Consider the following 18,915-nt stretch of genomic DNA (forward strand, 5'->3'; position numbering starts at 1 on the left):
TTATGAGTTATTTTACCAGTTCGCGGTTAGCGATTTTCAGACCTCTTACTTTTATTTGTCTTAAAGTAACAAAAAATTGAGAATCTTTCCTTAACTTACCCACAGCCGTCATTATAGTCGATAATTAATTTATTCTTTCAAACATTGCATAAATGTTGGAAAAGCATGCAATAATTTCCGCTGCTATGAATAACAAACTCGTTTCAAGATTTTATTTTAAGATAACAAGACGTGAACTAAAATATTTTCTTTCTAGCACTCGTTTTGAGCACCAGTCCAAACCAAAAAGGATTTACTTAAGTGAACATAGATAACTTTTGTTGGCCGATTTAGAATTAACGATAGTTTGTAGCTAACACTACTGTAAATCCACTGTACTATTAAGATGTACGGTAGATTGTTCTTTCAAAAACCTTTACAAATCCAATAGAATTGCCATGACATTCGGTATTATCACACTCAATGACTATTTCTCAGTTGATTTTACCATAAGAGATTGAACGTTGAAAACGTGACCCCTTAAAATCACTATTTCTCATTTGTCACTTCATACATTGATTTATCGTAAATAGTTTGTTTGCAGCACTTTTAGAACTGTATGGCGAATATTTTTGCTGAAGTAACAAAGTTATTATCTCGTCTATTTGAAAAGTTATGAACGATTTTTGTTAAAAAATACACCATTTTCAAAAATTAATTATTTATTTTACAGAAATAACGCTCCCACAGTTTTTTCACCAAAAACTAAAAAAGTTTCGATCTTTCAAATGAAATTAAAAGATTGAAAATCCATTTGCAATGTTGGAAGATATATAAAACCATTTTTGTTTTGAAAATTGCCTGTAACTATGCAAACAAAAGAGATAGAAACTTCATTGCTTCGGCAAAAATGTGTATTTACAAAAGTTCTAAAAACCTCTAGAACAAAGTATTAACGAGAAATTAACACATAAAAAGATATTAATAGAAAACGAATTTTTAAAGAGCCACCCTACCTTAAATATTGCAAAAATCATAGCACATGAACCATTAGAGATAGCCACATAATTTCTTCAGAAAAGTTGCTTCAATTTGATTGATTTATAACTTCGTAGAACATTATGTAGCTGAATTTTACATATCTAAGAAGTTGATACTTTGAACACCCTAACCACAAGGACCACCCTAATTCAACTAATACAAAAAATTCGGAAAGAAAGTTCTAAGAAAGTTTGCCGAAGATACTATATATCTAAAACTAACGGTTTAGGCGCAAACAGTTTTGTCTTCCTAAATACAGCTTTGGGACCATAGTGCATTGCTTACGTCTCGGAGATGTATTTTATCGCAATTGGTCCTTCCTAACTATACCTCATAAGGTGTAAATCTTTTAATGGCGAGTCCTAAAGATTTGTGTCTTAAACTGATTGCAAGTTTTGAAGTGGTAAACCCTTCCATGTCCCAGTATTTTTTACATATATTGGATCCCAACGCTAGCTTTTTTTAAGACTGTTGTGGTAAAGAAACACGAAAAACCTGTTTAGTTCAAGATTGGCGTTTCTCTAGTAGTGCTAGAAGCTAGATTATGCTGCTATTGTTAAAATCTGGCAGTTGTTTCTTCTGGTTATTGTCTCGCGTACAACTTTTTCCTCCCTAGGATGCGTTGGTCACTTTTTTCCGTTGTTCAATTCGAGTATTCGATTGTACTTCTAGTTCTTTTCACTTCTCATGTATACTAAAATAATATCGGTCAGTTTATATACTTCTACTTAATCTATTTGTATCCTTTTTATTTTTATTCCACATGTTTTTTTTTCGTATAAAAGAAAAAATCCTCCATTTGTCACTGGAGAAAGCAATTTCGAATACACTGTGAACATTTCAGAACGATAGAAAATCATTTGCTCGAGTTATATTTCCGGATACCGTGGTTTCGAGAAAAATGAAGCTAGTTTTCAGTACACGGTGACGATTTTCCCTAAAAAACTCAGGTATTGAGAGCTTTACTTATTTGTTTTTTTTCCTTAGGATTAGTAATAATGATGCCAATCAAAATTCTTTGTTCAATCACTAGCTATTGTGGGTCCAACGGCTTCCGAAATATGTTGCTCACTGCGGGATCACCTTTAGAAAAAGTCGATATCGAAATAATCGCGATGAGGTAGCGTGTTATCAAGAGCTGCAATTTCAGTTTTAGTTCTCAGATCGCCAGGAAAATTTGAAAAAAACGATATTAAGGAAGTACATCAAATATATGCATTTTTTTGATTTTTTAGCGTAGCACAACATATATAGCCCCTTAAGGCAGGGTGGGCGTAGCGTAGTTGGTAAATCGATTGCCTTGTACGCAGCGCACCTGGGTTCGAGGCCCGACCCCGCACATAGGGTTAGAAATTTTTCATAAGAGATTTTTCTAACCCGAAGAAGCGAATGACATTAAGGCTAAAACCTCTATAATCAAAAAAGTCCCTTAATGGCATTTTCCATTAATAATGCATTGAATGAAGGACTTAAATATTTTATTCACAAAGCATTGGTAACAAGATGATTGTCCGCCTATGTTAACCGTCAAAAAGGCAAGGGGTCTCAGAGGCCCGGCTAGTTTCAGTTCACTAGTTTCAGTGAACCAGTAATATTGAAATATAAATGATCAAACGTTTTCGGGTTTTCGATTATCTCACTGATAAAAAAGAGACTTTTGATTTCATTGGGTCTTATGAGCGATGCTTCTTTAAGTCACAATTTTAGCTTGCCTTTTTGAGGGTTATAGATGACTTTTGCAATTTCTCGCAATGATGCTGTCCCATGCTAATTTAATTGATAAAATATCCGAGAAAGTTTTAAGAGTTACAAGAAATGTCTCGTCACACTGTTAGGTGGATGAAAAGCGTTTTTATAGTTTAAAGTAGGCTCATACTAACACTCACTAACACAATCAATTGCATCTTCTCTCATATATACTCACAATCTCTCTTATTCCAAACGTACAAACGCTCGTGGTTTTCGCGATAGCACAAACCTGATCACAAACGCAAACATGCAATTGCAATCAGCCACACATACTTACGCCCGTCAAATTACCAACATCAAAGCCCCCCTGTAATCACGGGAACGTTTCAGCATTTATAAATTCACAAACGCGGTCTCAAGCATAAACCCATCGCTTGCGCGAAGTCCCCAGCCTCGGTCCTAGCAGCCTAGACTCATGCCTTCAGTTAGACCAATCAAAAAAATGTTGCTCATATCCATCAGACAACACGTTCCATGGCGACATGACCGAGAACTTTAATGATATGGGGGAATTCCCTTCTAGTATCTGAACCGTGCACTGAAAATTAAACATCAGTTTCGCGGTCCGTACGATTACTTAAGAACACACCAGAATATGTGAATCGCCAAACGGTTGTAATATAGAACTTATGCACGCGAATTTACAAACACGCTAGCAGACGCGACAAATACGTTAACATACAAACGCTCGAACCCTTCGCGATCATCCATACACATCTGCGCCCGCTATCTCCAAAAATGAAAACACCCCGGTTGTTAGCTGGACCAATTAAATAAAACAACACTCATATTCACTAATCAACGTGTTTCATGGCGACATGACTGTGTACCCTAGTGATATGGGGAATCTCACTCTGATAGCATTCAGCACTTTATCATACAAACGCTTAAGACCTTCGCGATCTTCCACGCACAACAAAGCCCGCGATCTCGCTACCAGAGCTTGAAAAAATTGGCATCCCTGCATGAACTTGAAAAAAAAACAAAATTCAATTCATGCCCGTCGCGACAAATGAAACGTTTGGTTTGTTTTCCACCTCATTCGTTCTCCCGACACGGACATGTTCGGTTTCAGAAGCAAACTGAATTTTGTTTCTGTTCTACCTATGAGAAGGATTATTGAGCAAAAGTGCACCAGATATAGATTACGTAGTTAACTTATGCTCGAAAATATAGAAGATGCCAACTTCTGTCTTCAAACTGTCCACATAGTAACAAATGAATGCTTTCGTTGGCGAAGGAATTTATATTTCCTTTGCACCCAAGTGTTCGATTCTGCATGAAATTTCAGTCAGATGGAAAGTGAATGAAACACATTTTGAAATTTCGCAGCACGGGTCGCAACATGAAAATACCCGGATGATTAAGTGAATGTTTTAGCTCTAACAAAGTTATAAACGCGATCACAAGCGGAACCTACAAACGCTCATGGTCGCGCGGTAATGCATTGGTCACTTCCGAAAATCTCTACGTTCGGGCTTAGCAGCCTAACCAAGTAGTAATCCTGGTTTTATAGCACACTACAAGTGCATTCTAAGTTTTAAGAAGGGCTTGAAGACTGTCATAAAACCTCAATTGTTACTAGAGTAGGCTTTAAGTTGAACGAAAGAAAAAATGACGCTCATAATCACTAGACAACACGTTCAATGACGACATGATTGGGAACTCTAGTGATATGGGAAAACTTACTCTCTTATATCATCTGAACCATACACTAGAAATTAGGTAGCAGATTCACGGTCCGAGCGCGATCATTCAAAAATTCACGTGAATATGCAAATCGTAACAGTGCCATAAAATCGAATTTATACACGCAAAGTTTTATACATGTTTGCACACGCGACAAACACGTTAACAACGTGTTTCTCAACCTGTGGTCCGCGGACCACTAGGGGGCCGTAAAGTCGTTGCTGGGGGCAGCGAAGAAAAATATATTTTCCGAGTGCATATTGAAATTTCAAGTCTTGTTTCCTAACAAACTGAAAATAACATATTGATAGCATACAAAATCAATGTTTATCCGTAGGATCCCGCAGCAATCTAGGGTGATTTCTAAGTGGTTCGTGGTACGAAAAGTATTGAGAACCGCTGCGTTAACCCTTAAATGCGCAATGTTGTTTTAAAACAACATTGCGAAAACCATCTCAAAATTATCATAGTAACGTAATAAAACTGTTAGACAATTTTCAGAAAATTTGAAAAAAAATTGCTTTGCGCCTTGAAGGGTTAACATACTTGAGCCCTTAGCGATCATCCTCGGTGTCACAAACAGGATAACACCCCGATGACTAAGTGAACGTTTTAGCATTTATAAATATACAAACGCGGCCTCAAGAGTGAACCTACAAACGCCCGTGTTTGCACGATCATGAATCGGTTACGTTCGGAAGTTCCTAGTCTTGATCCTTGCAGTCTATATCCCTGCCTTCTGTTGGACTAATAAACAAAATGACGCTCATATTTTCTTTAGACAACACGGTCCATGGTGACATGACCGGGAGCTTCAGGAATATGGAAGAACACACTCTCTTCTAGCATCTGAACCGTACACCGAAAATTAAGCACCAGGCTCACGGTCCGCACACGATCATCTTAGAACACACGCAAAAATGTGAATGGACACACGGGAATAAATCGAATTTACACACGCGAAGTTAAATACAGGCTAGCACAAGTGATATATAAACGCCTACGCGACACGTTGACGTTCATATGCTCGAGCCCTTCGCGATAATACACGCGATCCCTACGCCTGCATATATCTGAACCATATAATGAATATCACATTCAGAGTCATGTCCCGCTGCAATTGACCTTAAGCAGTGTTATAGTGGATGACATTTCTCGTCTCGTCTGCAATTTTAGTGAGTGATTCTGAAGGAGAGCCCTTCCGAGACAGCTCCAGTACGACAACTCACGAAAAAAAACTTCAAAAAAGTTTTCATTAAATGCTAACATGTTCTTTTGTTGATTTGAGTCTTTGAATACAAACATTTTCTTCTAATACATAAAAACTCTAGCTTCTATTAATAAAAAATTATAAGCACTATCAATTTTAAAAGTTGAGGTTTTGATATGTGGTATGAGATGGCTTCAAAAAATATCTGCCATGAAACAATTTGAGTGTTGAGATGGGCATGCGTAAATCGATTGCCTTGTACGCAGCTCACCTGGGTTCGATTCCCAACCCCGCTCATAGAGTTAGAGATTTTTAACAAGAGATTTCTTTAACCTGAAAAGGGGTGAATGACGAATGATTTTTCGAATAAATGTGGTTCGATCGAATCACCCGTTTGCTTTTGTCCCAATAAGCGAATGCAAATCACATGCGCTCAAAAAACGGTCAGTTACAATGCTGAACAAGATTGATGAACAAAGAGAACAGGCGCCACCATGTATGGGTGAATGCAATTTAGATAGCATTCTTCCTGCACCGTCTAACCGCGCATCAACATGCTTCTTGTTCGATTAGCGAGCGATGAATGAAGCACTAAAATGTATGCGTAATTTTGAATGGGCGCCAAAACAATTAGTTTGTCTTCTCACCGCACCCTCAGATCTCGCATCAACGTGCTTCTCATTCGACTAGCAAAAGTTGAATAAACTACGTGACGAATAGATTGCGTTACCGCACAGTCTGACCACGCATCTACATGCTTCTCATTCGACTAATAGCCGATGAATGGAGCACAAAAATACAACTTCCCAATATTCGATTGGGTATCTTAAGTGTGACATATTAAAAGCTCTGTCTGAAATAGGGAGATTGCAGTATTCCGAGTTGCTTCCAAAAGATTGCCTGAAAAGTTGTTGTGGTGTTTACAGAAGTACTTTGAAATTGCAACATTCGGGCACATTTTCCGACTGATTAGAGCATTGTGTAATTCCGTTCAATACCGTGAAAGTCTACCTTCTGTTTTTTTACGAAATTCTGATAAGGGACCCTAGGTCATAGTAATGCGAAAAAATGAACCCACAGAGTACTGAGTACAAATTTCCGCAACGTCACAATAGGGCTAAGTTGCTCAGTTTTTGTGAAAAAGTATAAATGCATTCATCATGGACCACTGCAATGAAGTAAAAAGCTATAGGCCTTATCAGTAGGGTTCATTATTTCTTCGGAAGGGGCGAATCCAAGCTGTTTACTGTTTTGTGTTATGATTGTATTACATCGTCATTTTCTATTGTCCTACCTCCCTTTCCGTTCCCAACGAGAAAATGACAACTCGACATAGAGGAATTTCACGAAGATCCGTCCGAAAATAATTAAAATCCTGACCGATCATCTTAGATTCCTATGAAACTTTACACATTTCATCGGCATGGAAGACTAAACATTTTCCACAATCAGTAAGATTTGATCAGTAAGTATTTTGACTCAAGATCTATTTTTTAAAAGGGCGTAAAGTTTTCTACGTGCATTGATTTCAAAACAATTTTGTTCGATTATAAGTTTGTATACAGCAAAACTTTCTGAGAACGAGTTTCAGAGAATGAATATTTATATACAAACAAATATAGACTGAAAGAAATGTGTCATTTTTCACGAAATCAAAAATTTGTGTTAAAAATTCAAAATGTAAAAACCCATTTTTTCTATTTTTTATATTTTATCAATATAAACCTCAAAAGAAAAGAAACATTCTCAATGTAATTGTATGATGGAGAACTTATCGGTAAAAAAGTTTTTCTAACAATAACTTTATACATGTTCCAAAATTTCATACTAATTGACACACAAACCTGTAATTTTATTACAGAATATAGTTCTAAGTCTCATTTTAAATCAAAATGTATTTAACAAAAATCTTCCCAAATGCGATAGTTTTCAAGATATTTGGAATTTCGTTCCAACAAAAACAGTTAGTTCGTGTGATTATGCCCTTTTTAAAAGTTATTCGCGTTACTCAATTATAAAATGTCAAAAATCTAATGGTTATCATTTTAAAGACGTAAAAGGAACTTTTTCAGTGTATTTGGATCATGGCGAAGCTTTCAATAATTTTTTTCCTAACAACAACTTTTGACATATTTTTATAATTCATGCTATTTGCAGTCAAAAATACAATTTTCTTTTTGAATATGATTCTAAACGTTATTTTCAATCAAAATGCTGATAACAAAAATTCTAAAATGTAGTAGTTCTCGAAATATTTCAAATTTTGTTTTAACAACATAATTCTTTTGTCTTATTACGACCTTTTCAGAAGTTATTCGCTTTTCTCCATCAACAATAATAAGTTTTTCAAAAGGCCCATAATATTTGACATCAAGGTGATATTGTAAATCATTTGAAAGCTATACAAAAACAATCAAAATACTATACAACCATAGAGTAAACTAAATAGTTCGATCATATTTTGGTTGTTTTCGCATAGCTTTCAAATGGTTTACAGTATCACCTTGATGTCAAAGAGAAAGTAACATAAAATATTATGGGCCTTTTGAAAAACTAATTATTGTTGATGGAAAAACGCGAATAACTTTTAAAAAGGGCATAGTCACACGAATTAACTATTTTTGTTGAAACAAAATTGTAAATATCTCGAAAACTATCGCATTTTGGAATATTTTTGTTAAATACATTATGATTTAAAATAAGAATAAAAATTATATTCTGTAACAAAATTATAGTTTTGTATGTCAATTACTATGAAATTTGAAAACATGTATAAAGTTATTGTTAGAAAAACTATTTTACCGATAAGTTCTCAAAATATTTCTTTTCTCTTTGGGGTTTTGTTTCTAAAATATAAAAAAATAGAAAAAATGGGTTTTTTAGCAATTTAAATTTTTAACACAAATTTTTGTTTTTGGGAAAAATGACACAACATTTTTAGTGTTTTTTTTTGTTTCCTACATAAATATTCATTCTCCAAAACTCGTTCTCAGAAAGTTTTGGTGTATAAAATACAATAATCGAACAAAAAAAAATTTGAAATTAATGCACGTAGAAAAGTTTACGCCCTTTTGAAAAATTGCTCTTGTATATAAAATTATTGAAATTGCCAGAGGAAATAATGGAGACTCATAAACCAAACACAAGTTTCGTTCGAATCGACGTTGGTCATATTTTGTGGTCGGCCGGTTTATCATGGAACCCTCCATAGTCACAAATTGCTGAATAACTTGGGGAAAGTGACAACGGAGACATTTATTCTGATTCCCAATATAATAAATGTTTGCGAATATTTTTTCTGCTAACCTCGGTCTACACACATCGATAAAAATGAATTTTAGAAGTACAATCAACGGTTACTAAAAGGCAAACATTAAGGGATACGTAGTTTAAATGCTTCCTTATTCGCAATATGGCTGTTCTCATTTTTAAATTATCACCGGGGGCACACACCGATATGAGCTGATCACGTTGTTTTCGATCATCTGCGTGGCTGCGCATGTTGTTTTTCTTTTCTCGCAGCCACCCGGTCCTCAGTCCACAAACGGTCTAAGCTAGGTGGGACGATTGAAGCGAACGAGATTGGCAGATTTTTATGAATGAAAATGAATTATTCACGATTAGGTGGTTGTAAATTTATTTATTGTTATGCCATCGCCATCGCTTTTATTAATATTTAATATTTAGCGTCGTGTGCGCACCCAGTCGAGGACATCTGCATTTCTGTCGATAGCTCGGGGCTCGGATGTCTGTGCTATTCGGTCCAGAGTCGTCGGGGCTGATTTGTGGCAACTAGGAGAATGGTGCTCTGGCGAATGAAAAGAGTTTATGATTTTTTTTTTGCCTTTCTTTAGCTGTGATCAGTGTCTGTAGTCTCGGATGAATGAACGAATGAATGAGTGGATGTATTCCACGTTCAAGTGTCTCCCTGATAGAGACGCCCCCTCTTTCGTGCGTTCGAGATCTTGTTACTGGGGTTGCTCAATATTTGAATCAGTGCGAGGTTTGGATCGCTTTTAATGGAATTTAATCTTCATTAAAATGTCCGTGTGTACGGAACGGAACGTTTTTGCGAATACGACCCCATACCATATCATTGGCACGGAAACTATCGATCTGTGCAGAATGAGTGAACGCCACACCAGATATGTATTCTACTTATCCTGACAGACCGGTCGTGAATTTGTTATTTGTAATTTCTGCCTTAGTAGAGGTCAGCCTCCGAAAAAGAGTATTCATATTTCAGTGTACAGTGATTTCGCCGCTTGAACATCGCAACATTTTCCCAACATCCGGTGCTATAACATTCGAAAGCACTTCAATAAAAATCCACTATAGCCAGCCAGCAAACAGGAGACAGTGAAGAAGAGGAAGAGTGAATCCACTCAATCGGGTTGATATTCCGACATTCCAATCGCACAAGGGCGCGTACGGCAGCAGAGAACATCCCAAATACGCTCCGATATCTTCCTCCTCCAGTCCGTTGATATATGGGCGTGCGGTCGATAAAAAATGAACAAAATAGTAATCCCATAATATAGGAACGAAAAAAAAAACAGACGAAATATTCAAATGTCATCCACAGCGTCGCACCACACACTCTTGAAAGCTGAGTATAAGCTATATTATATTGCCGCTCTACGGTAAGTGTGGGTTGACGTTCTACTCGAGGTGGTGGCATGGCAACAACGATTTCAATCACAATCGATCCCACTATATTCATTCATCCAAGAAAACAAATTTCAGTTCTCCATTCGCCACGACAACCGTTGTTGAAACTCGAAATAATTTGAACCCCCGCAGTTTTGTTTGCCCCCATCTCAAGCACTCGGGAAGTGGTTTGCTTTCGAATTTCGTCAATGCTTTTTTGCTCTCGGAAACTGTTAATCAGTTCGTAAACACTTTTTTGATCCGAACGTGTACCTACCTATCACTTCGGGGAGTGCTGCCTCTGTGCAATTTATTCCATATTTAACGCACACGTAGAAGTGGCAGCAGGGTGAATGAGGGTCAGCTCAGGTGTGATTTGGACAGTTTGATGAATAACATCACCTCAGTAAACAATAAACCTGCCAGACATTTGGTCTCGGTACGGTCGGTGGGAGTCGTACAGATATATCTCTACAATCAATTTACGAAGAAGCCAAATGCGGAGCGAGTTGGTGTTTGTGCAACTGCTGTTCGATGACATGGTCGCAAAATACGTTTTCGAGAACGTTCTGAATTGGTGTGACGCGGGAGGATGTAGGAGACGTTGATTGTTTATCGTGGGTTGGATACTATTCATGGACGATCGTTCAAAGTACAGTGTATCAAAAAATTGTCCGTACAGGGATTGCTCGCATGCGCAGTTGTACATTAAACACATTAAGTTAAAGAATAAAAACCTTAAATTTGTTTATTTATGAACTAAAATAACTCCTTAATTCTATCAAAACATAAATATAAGAAAAATTCATTCAACTGTAAAACAAAATGAATAAAATAAACATCTCTTCCAAAATCAATGTCAAAGAATTGTCCGTACACGACAAGAAATGTTATTGAACTGACTTAAAATACAAAATTAATACTTTGTATGACCACCTTTTGCTGCAATTACGCTCTGCAAACGTCTTTTCATCGAGGAAGCCAGTTTTTGGGTTGTTTCAGGTGAAATTTTCTGCCATTCTTCAACTAGAACCTTCTTCAGCTGGTTCTTATTTTGAATCGGATGTTCCCGGATTTTTCGTTCAAGATGATCCCACAAATTTTCTATGGGATTTAGGTCCGGTGATTGGGGAGGATGTGGGAGCGTCGATTTTACATTGTAGAGCAACCATTCCTTGACAATCTTCGAGGAATGCTTGGGGTCATTATCCTGAACAAAACAAAGCGAAAATTATCTCCATGGCCCAATTTCCGCGCGCTTGCTTTTAAATTGTTCTTTAAAATGTCAAGATACATGAATCTATCCATGGTAGATTCGATAAATGTCAAGTTTCCTGGACCACTTGCACTGAAGGCACCCCACACCATAACATGACCACCGCCGTGCTTTACTGTCGGCCGCAGATTTTTCGGATTTAACTCAGTATTCGGTTTGCGCCACACTCTAACCAATCCGTCAGTCCCGAAAATATTAAATTTGCTCTCATCCGTGAATAGAACGTTGTTCCAAAAATCCTCTGGTTCTACTACATATTCTTGAGCGTATTCCAACCGCTTTTTGATATTTTTAGCAGAAATGAACGGTTTTTTACGCGCTACGCATCCTCGATATCCTTTATCGTGGAGGGCATTGCGTATTGTTTGTGGGTTAATGTTGTCGTACCGCAACAGGCTATCTGCAAGCTTAGGAGCACTCTGTTTAGGATGTTCCTTGATTTCACGTAAAAGTATGCGAACGTGACGATCTGTAAGCTTCGGTTTGCGACCTCTTCCGGGAGCAGTCTCAAGAGATTTTGTTTTCTTGAAGCTCTGAAGTACATACTGCACCGAAGATCGTGGGCGATTCACAGTTCCTGCAATTTCGGACAGGCTTTTACCATCTTTCTTCAAATCAACGATCAATTTTCGGATGGCCAGCGGAATTTTAGTGTGAGAATCGGCCATTATACTGACAAAATTATCTAACACGTTTAAATTGCACGAAAAAACTAAAAAACATCGATTTTATCGAATATGCTGTAAAAATCACCAGAAACTTATTCTACAGGACACGACGCGGGTGCTTGTTTCTACCTGTTTGACACATACTTGTTTACTTCACAAAGTTTTGAAACGGTCGTAAGTGTACGGGCAATTTTTTGGCGTCGGTTTCGTTGCTTTTTTGAAGCTCGCAAATATTTTAACAAAGTTATTGGTTTTCAGCATAATTTGACATTTGAACTACAAAACGGACTGCAATCTGCACCAAATGGCCTAAACTATCAATTGAGGAGAGTCCCCTTAATACATTTTTCTAATGATTTATTATTGGAGTAAATGCTGTACGGGCAATTTTTTGATACAGTGTATGTTCAGAGCGCTGCATTTGCTGTAATCAAAAGCAGCATGATTATTATCATCAATAATCTCGTTTTTGTCCTACTTACATTTTTGAATAAATAGGATTGATAGAATATGTATCTTGAAATGAACTTTTTAGTGAATGTGTTCACTTACTTTCGCTGACATACTCGCAGAGACTTAAAAGGATCAGGACTAATAAATTTAGAAGATGAAATCATCTTACCCGCGCACGAGATTACCAGTATGAAGTCTTTGGACGTCCGACCACCAGATGACATTAGAAAATCGTCACAAGATGTATTCAAATTTTCGCAACTCGTTTTATTTATTTATTGAGTAATCCACAAAACAAGTTCTTGTGTTGAAACTGCTTTACCCGACTATATGGGGTTAAGTATAAATCCAAAAATTGGAAACCGATCCTCGCTACGAAATTATAGCATAATTTAAAATGATTGATTCTGGGTGGACTTTTTTAATTCAACCATCAATCGATTCGGATAACTCGGGATTAAAAATTATTTGTGCGCTAAATTTAGTTTGATTTTTTGTGTTTCGAATTCATCTCGTCAGTAACTAGCACCAATTTGGGGTCAAGTTAGCCGACGTATTCAAAACGAGTACTCAAATTCGCTAGACATAACAATCCAAACAGTCACAAGACACATGTGAACGTCTAAAGCAACTGGCTCTGGAAGCTCTGGTTAGCTGACGAGAAAGCGAAAACGAACTCTTGTCTTTTGGCTAAGGGACCAAAAATCTGGCATTATGCAATATTAATTTCTTAAAAGGATCAAACCTGGATTAAAGCAATTTTCGCATTAAGGGCACAAGACCTTAATTAATCAAGTATGATTTTTTTGTGTTTCGAATTGATCTCATCAGTAACTAGCACCTACTTGAGTCCAAAATAGACGGTGTAGCAAAACTAGTTCCCATATTAGTTAGTTCCTTTAGGCATCCACATGTGTCATGTGACTGTTTGGATTATTGTGTCTAACTAGTGCTAATTTGAGTGCTCGTTATTGGCGAGATGAATTCGAAACACAAAAAAAATCAAACTTTATTTAAGTTGGATCTTGTGCTCTTAATAATTTTTCCCATTGAGGAATTAATATGACATAGTAATTGTGTTATCTTATGTGTTTCAATAAAATACAGATATAAATTCTGTATATTTGTGAAAGACTTTCCTTAATATAGACCTCATGTTGGTATTCCGTTGGTTTTCGTATCTGCTAGATCGGAAATATGAGCAATATTTTTGCTAAAATAATTTTTGTAGTTCCCTGCGCTTATACCATAAATGGGACGGTCTGAATTCGGAATATGGCTGCCAATGGTATTTGGCACGAAATGTCGCTACCCCACATAGGGGCCGTTCATAAACCACGTAGACTCACAGGGGGACGGGGAGGTCTAGCAAAAGTCTACGTTTGTCGACGAGGGGGGACTTTGAAAAAGTCTACGTAGACTTTTATTTTTTATATTCTCGTATTACTAATTATAAATGAGAATTAAAGAGTTGCGCACTTAATTTAAGTTACTGGGTACAGTAAAATTTTGCTGGGGTTTTGAACAGCAAACTGTTCGGTAATCAATTCAGTAAAACAATTTGGTACCGAGCTCTCCGCAATCCGTTCTATCCAAACGTCAAAAAACACTGGTCAGTCAGCAGTTTCCTCTGAAAATGGCGACTTGACAGATGATTTGCTGTACCTGTTTTGTAAGTTTTTGACGAGGTTCGGTAACGTTGGTACAATTTTGCCAAACAATCAGTCAGTATTTTACTGGATAATGTTTATGTACCGAAAAAACAGAAGAGCTGATAAATTCAGTGAAAAACATTGTGGGTTTCAGTAAATTATTCGAAAAATTACTGAAAACCGTTAAAAATGAAAACTATTCCGCAAATTTTTAAACAATTTGCTGACAGTTCCTTAAAAATATCACTTTACTGAGCAAGTCGTCAAAAGAAATTACTGAACAAGTTTGGGCTGGGTTAGTGTGCGTATTCAAAATACCGGTCTATTCAGCTAGGTGTATTTATGCAGACACTTCAAAGCTAGTACACTATTGAGGTAACTACTCGGTAAGCGACCACTCAACCACGATTTTTTTTTGGACAACCTCACACGTTGTTGTTTCTTGCATATATTTTGATATAGTTTTGATCTAGGAATAACACAAAATGACAGTTCTAAAGACGATTGCCCAAAATTCCTCTCGACGGAAGATTTTGACTGTGAAATCATCTGAGACACCACTAGCTAGCAGGCATGCATGGACCATTAAATGCATGAACCATAAAAAGTTAAAAAACGGTCAAAGTTAATCATTAAAAGCACCATTGTAACAACAAAACACAATAAGTAGATTAATTTTTTTATTTTTTATTTATTGATTTCAGTGGTTAATGTAGTAGTGTAGTTAAACTTCTACAACAAAGTGTTTACTCGAGTTAATCAGTTTCTCTTGCAATCATTTACACTGATTTCAAAATCTTTAAACGCCCGTTAAATTTTACGTCTTGACCTTACGCAACTCCGTGCAAACCGGTTCCACTATATTAATCATCGAAAATATTCGGAGCTTTGATACTTTGCGATGATACTCTCAGGCGATATGGATATTAATTACATAAGAAAAATAAATATTTTTGGAAATATTTGAATAGCTTCGTTCCCTTAATCAAATAAGGCAATTAGATTATCTTATTATCTTAGAAATATTGAATTTGTTGACGAAAAGTGAAATTTGTGTGCATGTTTGGTTTATTATTTGAGTCTAGATGATACACACATCAAGTCAGTTTAATGACTTATGCTGTCGGAACCTTAAAGTCATTAAATTGACTTTACAGACTCAAATTCTCAAATTTCGGTCTACGTGGTTTATGAACGGTCCCATACGGATAAAAATATGTTCCCAAGTTCGCGAGTAAACAGCCATGAACTCTGTTACAATAACATTCTCATGTTACGAAAAAAAAGACCGTAAACAAAAATTGTGTAATTTTGTGTGATTTGCTAGATTTTTCTTTCATAACGTCTGCATAATGCTTTTATTGGTGGAGATAATTGCTTTATGTTTTATGAACTTCAGTCATGGCATCCGCCAAGCATGCACAAGAACGGTACTGCTCCGTGTCCTATTGCTGTGCACTGGCTTATAATGTGTCAGAGCTAAATTCATTGAGTTAGTGCTTGTGTTAGTTTCCGATGAACTAGAGTTAGCAAGTAGCACGAGCACTGATGAGTGAGAGCTCTTGCTAGCACGGTGATAGCTAGCTCGCTGCACGGAGCTATAGCTCAGCTATACCAAAGTGGAATAAAAAACAACGCGTTAGTATGAGTAATGATGCCTGCATCGTTTTTTTCAGTAACCTGTCGCACTTTTATCAACGCATATTTCTTGCTTTGTTATATTCTTTCGTTCCATAGCTAACACTACTGCACCGTTCTAGCTCATTTGACAAGCTTACCGTGCCAGCTCATTGAGTTAACTCGTGGTAGCTCACTGAGCGAGCTCACCGAGCTTGCTCGTGCCAGCTTACCGAGCTAGCTCATGGTGCTAGCACGAGCGGTGTCAGTGCTCAGCTCCTGTTAGGCTCTCGTGCTGTGCTTCATGCATCCCTGGTATCCGCGATACCATGGCGAAATAGTTTTCCTGCCAGTGAACCAGATCATAACTTTATGACCATTATTTACAAATCAAATGTTGATTCGTGATTTTATTCACGCAATTGGAAATTTTGGGTGAACTGATTCATGATTCATTACGTCTTGATCATGATTTGATTGTTGTGAATTAATTCACAAAACCAAAACAATCTTAATAAATTTTTTTCGGTTCAATATTCGTCATCAGCATACAGACGGCACCGGTGGTTGAGCGGTAAGCGTGACCGCTACTCATTACAGTTGGCCTGGGTTCAATTCCAGCCGAGGTCACGTCTTCCTTCGGAAGGGAAGTAAAGCCGTTGACCCCCGGTCTATGAGTTGATGGATCGATATCTAGTCCAGATAGTGGAGTCACCTCTCTGGCGTCGGTAAAGAAGAAGTAGAATCCAATTTCTATACTTACTAACAAATATCCTCCTCCCGTGATACTTGTGGAGTGCGCAGTAGTATATGCGACCTCTAGCAAAAGCAAGTCTCGGTCTAACTATTCCTTACCTTTCCTTCCGCGATCCACGTTCTGGCCTGGCCGGCGCCGGTATCGACACGATATAAACATTTTAGATTACCAGGAGTTGTACATTAAATGATGTTTCGCTACTCCTAAACATAATTATCTACTGATCTACACCCCCTGGGGGGTGAAGATAACGTAGTTGGTAAATTAATTGCCTTGTACGTAGCTCACCTGGGTTCAATTCCTAACCCCGCACATAGGGTTAGAGATTTTTCTAAAGAGATTTCTCTAACCCGACAAAAAGGCGAATGACCCTAAGGTTAAAATTTCTATAATCAAAAAAAAACTTCAGCTAGTCCAGATCGATAATGGGGTAGTAGCCAGAGGTGGTTGCAAAAGCTCAAGCTCAATATTCCTCATCAGTATACGTGAACTGCTGCGCTTACTACCGAGACATCACTCGGTATCAGCCAGTTGTTTAAGCGGTCATGCAAGATGTGTGACTTTTTAGATTTTTGTGTCTAAGGGACCATTCATAAATTACGTAACGCGTTTAGGGGGGGGGAAGAGGGGGTTCGACTAGTTGTGACAAGTGGGGGAGGGGGAGTAAGCTAGAACGTTACGTAACATGTTTTTACTAAAGAAAAACATTTTTTTAAAGAATTTGTTAATTTGTAATAGGGGAGGGTGACAGAGAAATTTGTGACAATTTGGAGGGGGGAGTCTATTTGGGGCAATTTTTACGTTACGTAATTTATGAAAGGTCCCTAACGGGCTAATTTTGTGCTGGTTTGGACTTATCTAACTAACATTAAGTTGGTGTTAGTTACTGATGAGGAGAATCCGACACACTAAAAACAAACTATTAATTTTTAGTTGACTATTTCACAACTCAGAATATTGTTTGTGGTTTCATTTCTGCCTCCTGAACTAGTACCTTATTCATAACACAACTCATAATTCATTAATGAAATGTTTCACGAAATCATGAAATAAGTTTCCACTTTCATGATAAAGATTGTATAGCATGCAATTTTGTGCATGGTATAAATATATTCACTTAAATAATTTCACAGAACTCAGAATAATATTCAAGTTTGGGTTCGTGAACTGGTTCCAGATTCATAATTTTACAAATTTGGAACATATCCTCAATCATTTTCACTGTCATGCATTTACGTTGATGGTCTTGAAATTTGTACGTGAACTATTTCACAAATTTGGAATATTATTAATGTATGTTACGTGAACTGGTTAATCAAATATATTAGCTGAGCGCTTGCTAGCCAACAGGACTTCGAATTTTTTCATTTATTTGATAAGGTTCGGTATGATGTCCGGAAAGAAAACGGAAACTGTGTCGAGCGATAGAAATACAATAAAATAATGTAAGGTACAATAAAATGAAATAGCTCACATAAAAACCCGTTGTAATCCACCTAGTGGTGCAATTGTGCCTTTCTCATTTATCCAAACTACGATTCCATGGCTGGTTTTGTTTAATATTATGGTGGACCTGTCTATTAGATATTCAGTGCGATTTACACATACGTACAATAAATCGACAGCTACGAACTTGAGTTGCTATGTGTCGACGCTGAAACACTTGAAACCAGCGGCGGATCCAGGAGGAGGGTTCGGGGGTTTGGACCCCGCCAAAAATTTTCAACTTGATAAGAAATTTTAAATTAGTCTCTCGACTCAAAATCATTTCAAACCAAATTTTTCACTTGTTTTTTCAAACCCACTAGGAAAGTTAATTCTAGAGGAATTAGAAAATTTTATTCACGTGGAGGGGTACTTGATGAGGGAAGGGCTATTTAGGGAAGGGTTGTGAGTGATGTGGGGGGTGCCCCTCACCGTATCCCCCTAACTACGACCATGTTAAAATACAGAAAACCTATGCCAATGAAAAAAAAATTAGGATTAGGTTGACGATGCTCAGAGTGATTGCACAACCTTTCTATAGGAGAAAGGCAAAAAATGTGAATTTGCTGTGTGTCCGCACTCTTAAACCCGTAACTCCGGAACCGGCACTCGTAGTTTAATGAAATTCAATAGCAGCCTATGGGAACGTTGTACCTTCCATGAGACTAAGATTGATGAAATCGGTTCAG

General features: G+C 37.2%; 1 protein-coding gene across 1 annotated transcript in view; it reads left to right on the plus strand.

Moving 5' to 3' along the window:
- LOC131689640 (eukaryotic translation initiation factor 5B) overlaps positions 1–18,915 on the plus strand; it is a 409,123-nt gene that overhangs the window by 33,294 nt on the left and 356,914 nt on the right. The window lies entirely within an intron of this gene.

Source organism: Topomyia yanbarensis, chromosome 3 (genome assembly GCF_030247195.1).
Source record: "Topomyia yanbarensis strain Yona2022 chromosome 3, ASM3024719v1, whole genome shotgun sequence".
In the NCBI taxonomy this organism is placed as follows: domain Eukaryota; kingdom Metazoa; phylum Arthropoda; class Insecta; order Diptera; family Culicidae; genus Topomyia; species Topomyia yanbarensis.